The sequence below is a fragment of the Suricata suricatta genome, chromosome 4, assembly GCF_006229205.1.
Source record: "Suricata suricatta isolate VVHF042 chromosome 4, meerkat_22Aug2017_6uvM2_HiC, whole genome shotgun sequence".
Lineage (NCBI taxonomy): Eukaryota > Metazoa > Chordata > Mammalia > Carnivora > Herpestidae > Suricata > Suricata suricatta.
In genome coordinates this window covers 67479564-67493615 of record NC_043703.1, presented here as the reverse complement: position 1 = coordinate 67493615, position 14052 = coordinate 67479564, and the positions used below count along the sequence as shown (strand labels likewise).

General features: G+C 41.1%; 1 protein-coding gene across 3 annotated transcripts in view; it reads right to left on the bottom strand.

Annotated features, from left to right (window-relative positions):
* The window catches only part of N4BP2L1 (NEDD4 binding protein 2 like 1), a 34296-nt gene that overhangs the window by 19717 nt on the left and 527 nt on the right, over positions 1-14052 (bottom strand). The window lies entirely within an intron of this gene.

Below are 14052 nucleotides of genomic sequence, written 5' to 3'. Positions count from 1 at the left end.
CATAAGCATTCTCTCTCTCTCTGAAAATAAGTATTTTCTAAAAAATCTAGGGGCTTCTGGGTGGCTCAATTGGTTAAGCATCTGACTTCAGCTCAAGTCATGATCTCCCAGTCCATGAGTTCAAGCCCCATGTCAGCCTCTGTGCTGACAGCTCAGTGCCTAGAACCTGCTTTGGATTCTGTGTGTGTCTCTCTCTCTGCCCCTCCCCTACTCACACTGTTTCTCTCTCTCTCAAAAATAAACATTAAAATTTTTCATTAAAATAATCTATATGCTGCCTACAAGAGACTCACTTCAGCTCTAATGACACACAGATTGAAAATGAAGAGATGGGAAAAGACATTCCATGCCAGTGGAAAAGAAAGTTGGACTAGCAATATTTATATCACATAAAACCAACTTTTTAGCAAAGACTGTAACAAAAGACAAAGAAAAGACATTACATAATGATAAAGGGATCAATCCAAGAAGAGGACAGAACTTTCATAAATATTCATACATCAAAAATAGGAGCACCCAGGGGCACCTGAGTGGCTCAGTCGAATAAGCATCTGACTTGGGTTCAAGTCATAATCTCACAGTTCCTGAGTTCAAGCCCCTCATGGGACTTTGTGCTTACAACTCAGAGCCTGCTTTGGGTTCTCTGTCTCCCTCTGTCTCTGCCCTTCCCCCACTTGTGCTCACTCTCTCACTCTCTCTGTCAAAAATAAATAAGTAAATATTTAAAAACAAAAAGGAGCACCTAAATAGTTAAAGCAAATATTTACAGACAAAACAGGAGAAACTGACAGTAATACAGTAACACTGGGGACATTAATGCCCCATTTACATCAATGAAGAGATCATCCAGACAGAAAATCAGTAAAGAAACATTGGCCTTAAGCAACACATCAGACCAGATGGGTTTAATGTACATAAATTTCATCCAAAAACCATAAAATATATATTCTTTTCAAGTGCACATGGGACAGACTCAGATAGATCATACATTTGGCCACACAATAAGTCTCAATAAATTCAAGAAGACTTAAGTCATAGCAAGCATCTTTTCTGATAACAATGGTATAAAATTAGAAATCAATTAAGAGAAGAAAACTAGGAAAAGCCCCAAACATTTAAAGACTAAACAACATAATACTAAACAAGCAATGGGCCAATGAATACATCACTAAGAAAATCAAAAAATACCTTGAGACAAAGTAAAATGGAAACAAAACATTCCAAATGTATGGGATACAGGAAGAGCTGTTCTAAGAGGGACATTCATAGCAATAGAGGGATACTTCAAGAAATCAGAAAAATCCCATATAAACAATCTAACTTTACACCTGAAGGAACTAGAAAAAAGAAAAAACAAGGCCCAAAGTTAGTAGAAGGAAGGAACTAATGTAGCTTAGAGTAGAAACAAATGAAATAGGACTAAAAAGGACAGTAGAAAAGATCAATGAAACCAATAGCTGGTTCTTTGAAAAGATAGACAAAATCAGTAAACTTCATGAAGAAAAAAAGATTTATCAGTCTCCTCCAGAAAAAAAGAGAAAGGACCCAAATTAATAACATGAGAAGCTAAAGAGAGTTACAACCAACCAACATCACAGAAATACAAAGAATTATAGGAGACTATCACAAATAATTATATGCCAAAACTGGACAACCTAAAAGAAATGGACAAATTCCTAGAAACATACAATCTTCCAAAATTGAATCAGGAATAAACAGAAAATCTGACTAGACCAATTATGAGTTATGAAAATGAATCAGTAACTTAAAACAAAAGTCCAGGACCAGCTTTACAGGTGAATTTTACCACACATTTAAAGAGTTAGTGCCTATTCTTCTCAAATTATTCAAAAAAAAAAATTAAAGAGGAAGTAATTCCAAACTCATTTTATCCTGATACCAAAATCAGACAAAGACACCACAAAAGAAAGAAAATATCAGGTCAGTATCCATGATGAACATAGATGCAAAGATCCTCAACAAAATATGAGCAAACACATTCAACAATATATTAAAAAGATCAAACACCATGGTCCAGTGGGATTTATTCCAGGGGTGCAAATCAGTCCGTGTGATATGCCCACATTAACAAAGCAAAGGATAAAAATCATATGACCATTTAAATAGTTACAGAATAAGCACTTGACAAAATTCAACGTCCATTTTTATCCTCTGGACCACTAGGCTCCATGATAGCTAGCCCATGGGGCCCAAGCAAGGGCTTTCAGCATTTGGCTGGGCAGCCCTCTTTGGGGTCCTAGCCATGAAGCCAAGGACACAGCTGGAAGTGGAGGTTTGGTATGTGGGTCCTGGAGGGAGACCTTATGGGATATTCCAGGCCCCAGGGGAATACAGGAAGTCTGCAGCAAGAGGGCCAAACAAGGTGGCCCTTGTCTCACTCCAGTGCTTGCCTTGGGTTGTACCTTGAACATCCATTTACGATTAAAAACTTCCAGGGGTGCCTGAGTGGCTCAGTCGGTTAAGCCTCCGGCTTCGGCTCAGGTCAGATCTCACGTTCGTGGGTTCGAGCCCCGTGTCAGGCTCTGTGCTGACAGCTAGCTCAGAGCCTGGAGCCTGCTTCTGGTTCTGTGTCTCCTTCTCTCTCTGACCCTCGCCCTCTCATGCTCTGTCTCTCTCTGTATCAAAAATAAATTAAACATTAAAAAAAAAAACTTCCAAAAAGTGGATATAGAAGGAACATACCTCAACATAATAAGGCCATATATGATAAATCCACAGCTAACACCATGCTCAATGGTAAAAAGCTAAAAGCTTTCCCTCTAAGATCAGGAACAAGACAAGGATGCCCCTCTTGACACTTTTATTCAACATAATACTGGAACCCCTAGCTATGGCAGTCAGACAAGAAAAATAAAACGCTTCATTCAAATTGGTAAGGAAGAAGTAAAACTGTCACTGTTTGCAGATGACATGATACTATACAGAGAAAATCCTACAGACTCCACCAAAAAACTATCAGAACTAATAAATGAATTCAGTAAAGTTCCAGAATATAAAATTAACATGCAGAATTGATTACATTTGTATATACTAATAATGAGCTATAAAAGAAATGAAGAAAACAATCTTATTTACAACTTCATCAAAAAGAATAAAATGCCTAGGGATAAATTTAACATAGTTAAAGACCTGTACTCTGAAAACCCTACAAGGGATTTATTGATGAAAGAAGTTAAAGACAACACAAATAAATGGAAAGATATAACATGATCATGGATTGGAATAATTAATATTGCCAAAATGTCTATACCTCCTAAAACAATCTACAGATTCAATGCCATCTCCATAACAATACCAATAGTATTTTTCATGGAACTAGAACAAATAATGTTAAAATTTGTATGGAACACCAAAAGACTTCAAATAGCCAAAGCAATCTTGAAAAGGAAAATCAAAGCTGGAGGTATTCTCCCTGATTTTAAACTACACTACAAAGCTATATTAATCAAAACAATATGTTACTGGCACAAAACAGACACATAGATCAATGAAATAGAGAGCCCAGAAATAAACCCACATTTGAATGACCAATTAATCTATAACAAAGAAGGCAAGATATATAGTGGAGAAAAGACAGTCTCTTCAATAAATGGTGCTGGAAAAACTGGACACCACATGCAAAAAATGAAACTGGACCATTTTTTTACACCATACATAAAATAAACTCAAGATAGATTAAAGACTAAACTGTAACACCTGAAATGATAAAACTCCAAAAAGAAAATATAGGCAGTAAGCTCTTTGACATCAACTTTTTTTTTAATTTTTTTTAATGTTTTATTTATTTTTGATACAGAGAGAGATAGAGCATGAAAGGGGGAGGGGCAGAGAGAGAAGGAGACGCAGAACCGGAAGCAGGCTCCAGGCTCTGAGCTAGCTGTCAGCACAGAGCCCAATGCGGGGCTCGAACGCACGAACGTGAGATCTGACCTGAGCCGAAGTCAGATGCTTAACCGACTGAGCCACCCAGGCACCCCTGACATCAACTCTTAGTAATATTTTTTAGACCAGTCTTCTTAGGCAAGGGCAACTAAAGCTATAGCAAACAAATGGAATTTCATCAGACTAAAAATCTTTTGCACGCTGAAAGAAACCATCAACAAAATAAAAAGGCAATCTACTGAATGGGGGAAGGTATTTTCAAGCCATACATCCAGTAAGGGGTTAATATCCAAAATATATAAAGAACTTACACAACTTAATATAAAAAAATAAAATCTCATTTAAAAATGGGCAGAGGACATGAATAGACCTTTCTTCAAAGAAGACACACCAAAAGAAACATGAAAAGGTGCTCAATATCACTAACAATCAGGGAGCTATAAATCAAAACCATAATGAGAGATCACCTCACACCATGCATAATGGCCATTATCAAAAAGATAGAAAATAAAAGATTTTTATTTTTTTAGTAGGGTAAGGATAGATAAAAGGACCCTCATAACACTGCTGGTGAGAATGTAAGTTGGTGCAGCCACTACAAAAAATAGTATGTAAGTTCCTCAAAAAGTTAAAAATAGAACTACCGTACAATCCAGACATCTCACTTCTGAGTATTTATCTGAAGAAAACACCAATTTGAAGAGATATATGCACCCCCATGTTCACTGCAGCATTATTTACAATAGTCAAAATATGAAACCACCTTAAGTGTCCATAAAGACAAATGTATAATAAAGATGTGTATATATGAGATATCACTTGGCCATAAAGAGAATAAAATCTTGCCATTTGTGACAACATGAATGGACCTAATGAAAAAATGACTTCACTTATATGTGGAATCTAAACAACAAATGTCATATGTCAATGATACCTCATAAAAGCTGGAACAAAAGAAAGACCCATGAGTGGGACAAGCTAGAGTAAAACCTAGACTCCCGGCCCCAGAGCTGCACACTAAACCACTATGCAGGAGTGCTATGAAACAAACAAAACACATTTATTTATCCTTTTCTCTAGTGACGTTTAGGTTGTTTGAAATTTTCCTCACTATGAACAAGTTTCAGTGAACACCATTGTGTCCATCTCCCTTTGCTATGTAGAACGTTTCCTGAGGGAATATACATCAAGAGGAATAGCTACGGGATCCTTTTTTCTTTGTTTTTTGAAAGAACAGAGCAGATGTTGTTTAAAATTTTCTTCTTCCTTTCAGAAAAATGTTTTTCTCTGATAGAATATATGTTCCATGAAGGCAGGGATTTCTGTCTGTTTTGTTCACTGCTATATTCTAAGCAAACAGAAGAATGTCAAGCACATGAGACGGACTCAACAAACACCTGCTGAAGATGCGAATGGTTCTGGAATATTAGGCTCTACTGCCTCAGTTATGCAGTCTTTTTATATAGCCCCAAACTGTACGAGGAGAATTTCTAGTTACTCATCTTTGTACATTGATAATTTTACCTAAACCTTGGGTTTACCCCTAAAGGGCACTAGAAGAAAGGATTCTTCTTGGATCCCAGTACTTCCTCTGATGTTACTGGTATTCTTTCCAAGGATTTTAGTTCTTTTTTTTATGTTTGTTTGTTTATTTATTTATTTATTTATTTTGAGAAAAAGAGAGAGAGAGAGAGAGAGAGAGAGAGAGAGCAAGGGAGAGGCAGAGAGAGAGGGAGAGAGAATCCCAAGCAGGCTCTGCGCTGTCAGCTTCCCAGGAACTGTGAAATCTTAACTTGTGCCAAAACCAAGAGTAGGAGACTCAACCAACGGAGCCAGCCAAGTGCCCCTCCTCAAGGACTTCAAACTGGGAAGTAACAAGTTCTGTGACCTAACAGCCTGAAGAGAATGGGGAGGGCGACATGACTATAAATGACTTGGGACAGTCTTCCTGAGGCCTGGTGTGATGTGACCTTGTCAGTGTTGCCGAACACTGTGTCAAGGCTGAGCCTTGCCCTTGGAGGGACACAGCTCAACCACTGCCGGCCCTGTGGCTAAGGAGACTCCAGTGAGGAGTTCCCAGTCTGTCCTACTGCTCACTCTTGCTCTTACCCCTCGTGCCTCCAAAGCAGGGCATGTGAATGCGATCCCAAACCAGACTCCCAAATAGCCCTCAACAGCCAGTGCAACCCACTCTACCTACAAGAACTTCCTTTCTTTTGTATATGAACAGCTCCCTTCTGTAGAATCTAGCAATGGTACAGGTGTCCCCATGTTTCTATTGTTGGTCACTTCAGCCATATTCAGAATAAGAGGAGGAATCAGAAGCACACCTACCTCGGTATTAACTTGTTTTTAGCTGTGTTTTCCCAAGATGTCCTAAGTCACAGACAGCAGAAGAGTGGTTGAATGGAAAACTGTTGACTGCTGCTTCTCTGTGAAAGAATCTTTGATTCTAATTTTTAAATTCCTTTTTAGAGTGACTCTGGGGTGGTGGAGACGGCACATCCAACATCTTCGCATGTAAAACACAGGAATGGTTTTCTTGTGCACTGACGGAAGAGGGCTTTGGAGTGGGTGGCTGTACCTACCCTTTTTTCTCTTGTCTATTCTCCACAGCCCATTCATTCTTTTACACCTCTCTTTGTGTGAATAATCTCCTTTTCGCTTTTGTGCTTTACTCGAGACCCATGCTGACAACTGAGCTGGCAACTGTTAGGAAGCTTCTGGCATTGACAAATCCATCAAATATTGAGTGACGTAGGCCTTCTAGGTGCCAGACCTTCTCTCAGAAGCTGAAGAGAAAATATTTCCTGATCTCATCGAGCTTACATCTCATAAAGCTACCTTCTAGTAAAAGAAATAGATAATAAAGTAAGTAAGCATTATGTCAGGTGCTGCTACTGTAAGGGAGAGAAGGAAGTCAAAGTACAGGGCAAAGAATGCTGTCGAGGCACTACGTTAGAGAGAGAGAAAGCCCCTCTCAGACCCGCTTCTTCCTCATATCCTTAAAAAGTGTGGAAAACACATGCTATGAGAAGCAGACATATGTGTGTTGGCTCATGAACATCCCTAGTAAGGTAAGACCACTTTGTGTATTATGAAATCTGGAATCTCGAAATCAAGTGAATGATTCTCTGACTCTAATGTCCTTGCCTTACTTATAAAATGAAATCAACCATATGGTAGGGCTATGGTAAAGATCTAAAAAGCCAGCATATATAAACTGCCAGACATACACTTAGCACTCAACAAATGTACGCTCTTTTCCCTTGCTCCCTTCTCTTTTCACAGGCTCTTTCCTTGAAAAAAACAGACAGCCTTCTCCCCAAGCCATATACATGATGCCATAGAGATGCTTATGAAGAAACAACTAGAAATTAGATCAGTTTTTCTTCATTGTACAATGTCCTCAATCCATAAAGTCTAGATCTCCTTAGATGATTTGGAGTGAAAACAGACAATTTCTTACTGGCTTCCTCTAGAGTCTGAATGGGCCTAGAACATGCCATTAAATAGAGTTTATTGAAATGCCAAGAGGGAACTAAGTCGCTAGATTGAATTGCAAATGTCCCATCAAGTGAGCAAATGAGGAAGGGGTTTTAGACCCTGAGAGTTGGGTGGTGACTACATCTCCCTCCAACGTATCATAATCAGGATAAATATGAGTACTTATTTAAAAATCTAAATCATCCCTTCCCATTGTCCCCAGTGATTCCACATTAATAAAAGGTGATTTTCTCACCCTAACAGTTGAAATCCAGGTAAACTTTGCCCTTTTAAGAGACCATGTATGCATTTTTTTATTAAACAACAAATTAAAAACCAACTTCATTACTCTTTCATGAGGTCACTTCCAGTAGCCTCTTCCTTCAGTGTAGAAGAAAAAGCTCTGGACTAGAAATAGGAAGTCATCCATATGACCCTGATCAAGTGTCCAACTTCTCAGATCTCAGTGTTTTAGGCTTGGACTCAATTAAGGAAATGTCTTGTGCATGTCTGAGATCTTCCTATGAAAATATCCCCTTTCATTTCTTCCTCTATTTCTGCTCCTTCTCTAATCATAAGCCACAGCTGAAATGTCATCTGGGTCCAGTTCAGCAGCATGTTCCTCCACTTTCCCAACAGCCCCAGGACTCTGGTGGTGGAGAATCTCCTGTATAGCTGGGCAGCCTTTCTACCAAGTAATTATAAACGCGTATCGCACTGTAGTCTTCCTCTCTGTGAAACACTTAAAGCATTTATAGTCCTTATTCGTCCCAACCTCCAGAGAGAGGTATTATGAGGACTCTCAGCAATGGATCAAAGAGATTTAAAACCCACCTTAGGAAAATTATTATAAATATAAAAAGCTAGTAGTTTATCCAAGTAGACCTAAGTGAATAAAGATCTGATATGTCCACCAACTTGCTTTATTTTCATATACACAGACTTGGAATACCGCAAACTTTCGATTTTGACCTTGCTCTTATTTATGGAGAGCCCTGGCCTCATAAACAAAAATGCCGGGGCCCATGTAGGCTGTGGAGCACAGTGTGCTATGGGGTTTAACCTCTCACTACTTAGCCAACCTAACTGATCCCTCTCACTGCTTCCCATATTTCCCTGTGTCCACTTGCAAAGTATACCTTTGTCCTTGCCTCTGTCTTATCAATGTGTCACCTCAGGAAAGTTTAGTGTCAAGAAATAATGAAAAGGTGTTTCGCCTGATGGAAAAGTTCATGTTATCCAGAGACATGAACAAAAGAAAAGATAGCTGTCTGCAAGCGTCCTTTGAGGCTGACAGAATCCATGTTACAAACCATTTGTGATAGTGCCAAAGGGAACCGGAGCGTTGCAAAAGATGCAACATGTACTAGAGCGCGGTGCCCAGACTTTGATTGATAGGTAAAGATTTAAAGAAATTCCAGGGAACTGACATAAGGTTGATGGCACTTTTCAATTAGGCCTTAAAAACAGAAGGAAAGACTACCTTCTACTATTGCCATTTCATTTCAAATTTCCAGATGGACAATTTAGTGGGATATCCATGCAATGGGATATTATTCAGCCAAAAAGAGTAATGAGGTTCTGATATAGACTACAACCTAGATGAACCCTGAAAACATTAAGCCAAATGAAATAAACCAGACACAAATATACAATGGCAGAAAGCAGATCAGAGGTTACCAGGGGCTGAGGAGAAGTGCGGGTGGGGGGTTATTGCTTAATGGGTAGAGTTTCTTGAATAGACACTGGCGATGGTTACACAACATCATGTAACTAATGCCACTGAATTGAACACTTAAAAAATGGTTAAAATGGCCCCAGAGGGGTACATTTTCTCTCTCTCTCTCTCTCACACACACAGTGCAAAGCATAGAGGTAGACAGGCTGCCTCCCCAGATGCTTTCATTGATGTAAGAGCAAAGGATAGATGCAGATTCAGGTGAGTTTATCAGTGCAGCTGTGGAAACAGATAGTTCTGGATCATCTGCTGAGCCTGAAAGGGTCTTGGGACTGGAATTCTACTCTTCTATCAACTCGGTACTCCTCTGTGCAGGTTTTAATGTTCCTGGTGACCTGGCTCTGTGTTTACCTCACCAGCACATTCACAAATATGAACCGTCCACTTCAGACAAGCCATTCTCTTCACTAGCCTATGAGAACACCCAGCTGTCTCCCAACTCCTGTTGCTAATCCTTTTTCTTTGTTCAGCCACATCCTCCCCATCTTCAAGTCCAGCTCAATAACCATTCCCACATGGAAGAGAGTATCTCTTCCATAGTTTTCCTATCTCCCCAATCATCCTCAGTGACTTCCCTGGCCTTGAACACCAAAAGTATATAAAATTCTCTTCCCCATCAGAGCTTACTTACCCACAGTAGTGTACTGATTATTGTTTTCCATTTGTTAGACTTTTGTAAGCTCCTTCTCTTAATCTTATTTATTGAGCAAGTACTTATAGTCTTTTAGGTACCCAGCAAATGCTATTATTGTTGATTAGTGAATAATTAACAATAGTTGGTATTTATGTAGCCCACGCATTCCACAGTGCTTTCACACATATAATTATCACTGTTTACCTTAGTGTTTTAAATCCCCACACAAACTTATAAATGAAATATTAGGTCCATTTTAGTGAAAAAGAACCTGAGGTGTTAAGGAATCAAGTGGCTCGTGCTAGTTCATATGCTAGTTAATACATTAATACCTAATAAAATATTTAATAATTAAATACTTAATAACAAAATTAATAAGTAATTACAATCGGGGTGCCTGGGTGGCTCAGTCGATTAAGCCTCCGACTTCAGCTCAGGTCAGATCTCACGTTCGTGGGTTCAAGCCCCGCATCGGGCCCTGTGCTGACAGCTAGCTCAGAGCCTGGAGCCTGCTTCCGGTTCTGTGTCTCCTTCTCTCTCTGCCCCTCCCCCTCTCATGCTCTGTCTCTCTCTGTATCAAAAATAAATAAAACATTTAAAAAAATAAATTAAAAAAATAAGTAATTACAATCAATCTTGTGTATTAAAAACGTTTCCTACTATATTTCCAAATAGAATAAACCTAGGAAAGATTTTCATATAGAAAATGACACATTTATTTTGTTATTTAGTCTTTTGTCACACAACCTGACTCTATCTAGCCAAGTCATTTCACAAAACTATTTTCAACTTTAAAAAGTTAACAAGTAATATGTATTTGTCATAGGAAAATGAGAAAGTAAGTCTGGTGGGGAAAGTCCACAATCCTACTATCTAAAGTCAACACCTACCAACAGATACCTTTTTACACATTTGTCTTGTAGACCCTCTTTCTTTGAACAGAAAATGGGATTTTTGATAGACAGCTTTGTTAATAGGCTTTTTAACTTAATGGGGGAATGAATATATTTGCCTGTCAAATACATCTTGGTTCCTGTTAATGACTGCATGACTTATAAGATAATCCTCTAGTTTTGTATGTTTAAGTTGCCTCACATTTTTTCTATCATATAAAAAACTCTGTGATGAACACTCCCCTATATTCATGAGCTTGTCCAATTACTACTGTCTTAGGATGAATTCCTGGAAATAGGACTTACAGATCAATGGTAAGAAACTATTTTTGAAATGTTTGTGGTTTGTTGTCTTTTCTTTTCTTTTTCATGAAATAGAGGTGATAAAACAGATTTAAGGGGCATGCTAAGTTTTTAGTACTCTCTTGTACTCAAATTTTTTTAAACCAGGTAAAACTGTATTTTAAATATGTCCAAAGAATTTAAATAGATGGTTTCAACATTCAAGCCCCTTCAAACTATAAAAACAAATTGGTTGAAAAGCGTAGAAATCTAACAGTGATTTGGAAGACAAGACATATCCTAATTTCAATAACTTTTATTATTTCTTTAATCAAATAAGAAATAAACACAGAAAAAAAGACCCCACATTTGTAAAAATGATCTCCTCCAATGTTTAAAATTTTTATTTTTCTGATTCAAAAAATACATATTCATTATAGAAAATCTGGAAAGTACATAGAAGAAAATATGAATTTCCAAGCATCCAATACATAAGAGAGCCTTACAGTTTTACTACTTTCTACACGTGTACTTTTTTAACAATTTGCCATTTTCCTTCTCTTGCCCACCCAGCGCCCCAGAAGAGAGGGGAAGGCAGAACCTTGAGGGCCATGGCCTGTGACATCCACCACACATTTCATCCTTCCTGCAGGTCTCCCTTCTTGCTGAGCTGTGGCCTGGTTCCTTGCTTTCTCCGCAGACTGCTATATAAATGCACGACCCACCCGCCAAAGTGCCACGGCTCCTCGGCCTGCAGAACTCCCAACAGGGAGAACTCCCCAAAGTCAACTTCCAGCTAGCTGCCTGCTTCATTTCAGAGCCAGGCTTCTCCCAAGTCACACCTTGAAGATTCATCTCAGCTGATCAACATCGGAAGCAGCAACTCCTTAAAATGTATATAGTGCTGTAAAGTTTAGCGAGTTCTCTCACACACATTTAACCTCTGCAAGAGGCTTCTGAAGTGGACAAAGCAGATATCCTTATTTAGCAGAAAAGGAAACAAGGTGCAGAGGAGCCAGGTAAAGATCATGGCTAGTGAGTGGCAGAGCTTGGACTGGAAGCCATAACTTGACTCCAAGGTCAGAGCTCTTACCTAGCCATTAAACTGTGCTTAAGTCTGACAACTAGATATTAAGAGCCAGAAGGGTCTTCAATGTATCACCTAATCTAATCCCTGCTTAGTATTCACACATAAGGAAAACAAGTCCCAGAGAAGCTGGGTGATTGCCGAAAGTCACCAGCTTTCATGATGAAGAGGATCTAAAGGCACAATCTTCAGACTCCCAGGCCAGTGCTCACGCCAGTCGTCCCTAGAGAGATGTTCTTTAATAAGCTGGTCTCTCATCCGGTGTCTTCCGGTTAGCCAAATGTCAACCAGGAATTAAAATCCTAAAAGTGCAGAATGTTAGAGCCAGAAGGAACCTTAAAGACCACCCAGGCCAACCCACTCACTTTACAGGCGAGGAATCTAAGATGCAGAGCCCATGGCTTCTGACATTCAAGTCTATTCACTTTCCTTCCTTCCAAATCATCCTATCACTTCCCTTATGAGTAGTTGAAAACAAAATCTGGCTGAAGATGTTTACTTCCTTCTTTGACACCCAGTGTGCCACAGGCCACAGATCAGCAAAGTCAAAGTGAAACTAAAAGGGATCTGAATTCAGAAGATACTTAGTTTGTAACAGATGTACCCATCATGACTGTAGCACAAAATATCTGAGTTCTGCATTCTAAGGAGCCTCCCCCACTCTCCACCCTCCACCTCCATAACCAGAGAGAAGGCCTATTGAAATGTGTGTATCTTAGGAAAGGGTATCAATGACCCTTTGGAAGACACCCATCCCTTTAATCTGTGAAAATGTAGCAATATTGTTCGGCTAACGACTTTTACTCCACAAATCAGCCAGGAATCCTGATCAAAACTGGTAGCACATCGCCAGGGCTGCCACAGTTCCCTGACCCCAGTGGACCCAGACCCTGCTCTCACCATCTTTGTATTATCTGTGTATCCTCCAAATCAGCTCCTGAACGTATGCTACCTTGCTTCTCCTGAAGCAGGTCCATGGCTCTATGGCTAGCCTTATTTCTCAAATGAAATGGAAAGCTCTTTGAGGGCAAGGCACAATTTCCCTCTTCCATTGTCCCTCGCTTCAAGAAACTTGAAGAAGGATAAATAAAACCATGTGTAAATCCAAGGGCAGTCACAGAGGTGTAAACAGGAAGCCAAGGAGCCCGGGAGAGGAGCATCTACTGATGGGGAGAGGTAGCTGCTGGGTAAGGTAACAGATCCGAGCCTTAAAGGGCTAGAGGAATCAGTCGGGCAAAAGTAGGTGGAAGGCAAGCCAGGCAGGCGGGCCAGCGTCAGCAAAAGCCAGGAGAGGAACAGTTCAACGTTGCCGGAGCATCAAGTGCAAGGCGGGGAGTGGTGGGAATTGGGGCTGTAGCGGTGGGCCCAGCTACGAGGCGGCAGGCAACAAGCCCGCGTAATTCGCGCTGACCTGTACCCGGAGGGCCGCTTACGCAATTCGCGAGTAAACGAATTTGGGCGCCCATTGCGAGGCTCCGTCAATGACCGCCAGCGGTGGCCGCGCCAGCCCCCTCCCCCGTGCACCTGTGCGCCGTCGCAGCGGCCAAAGCAAACGCAGCGCTGCCTTAATCCGCTAGATTTTCAACGCGGGCCGCACGCCCCCGGCCACGGGCACTGCTGCCTAGAGTCCCCCGCCCCCTGGCCCTCTCGTTTCTCCGCTCGGGTTTAAAACGCCTGTTGACGCACGGTGGCGAGTGCCTGCGCGCTAGCGGGCGGCCCCGCGGTTTTCTCTGCAGTCGCCACCGGGGTTCCTGAAGAAGAATCCCTGCGGGCCTCCCGACCCCGGGCTAGAGAGTCTGGGGGCGGCCAGGGCTCTCCCGGCCCGGCTGGCCCGGGGCCTGGCACGGCGGCAGGGCACGGGCCGGTGCCATCTGGGGCTTGCGCAAGGCGCAGTGCCGAAATCCGTCCTCCCGGGAAAGCGCAGCATGGAAACAAACAGGACGCGCCGCCCTCCTCTCCTGGCCCGCGGCCGGCGGGGCACTGGGGACGGCGCGGGCTCCCCCGCAGCCGGGCTCGGGCCGGGGCCAGG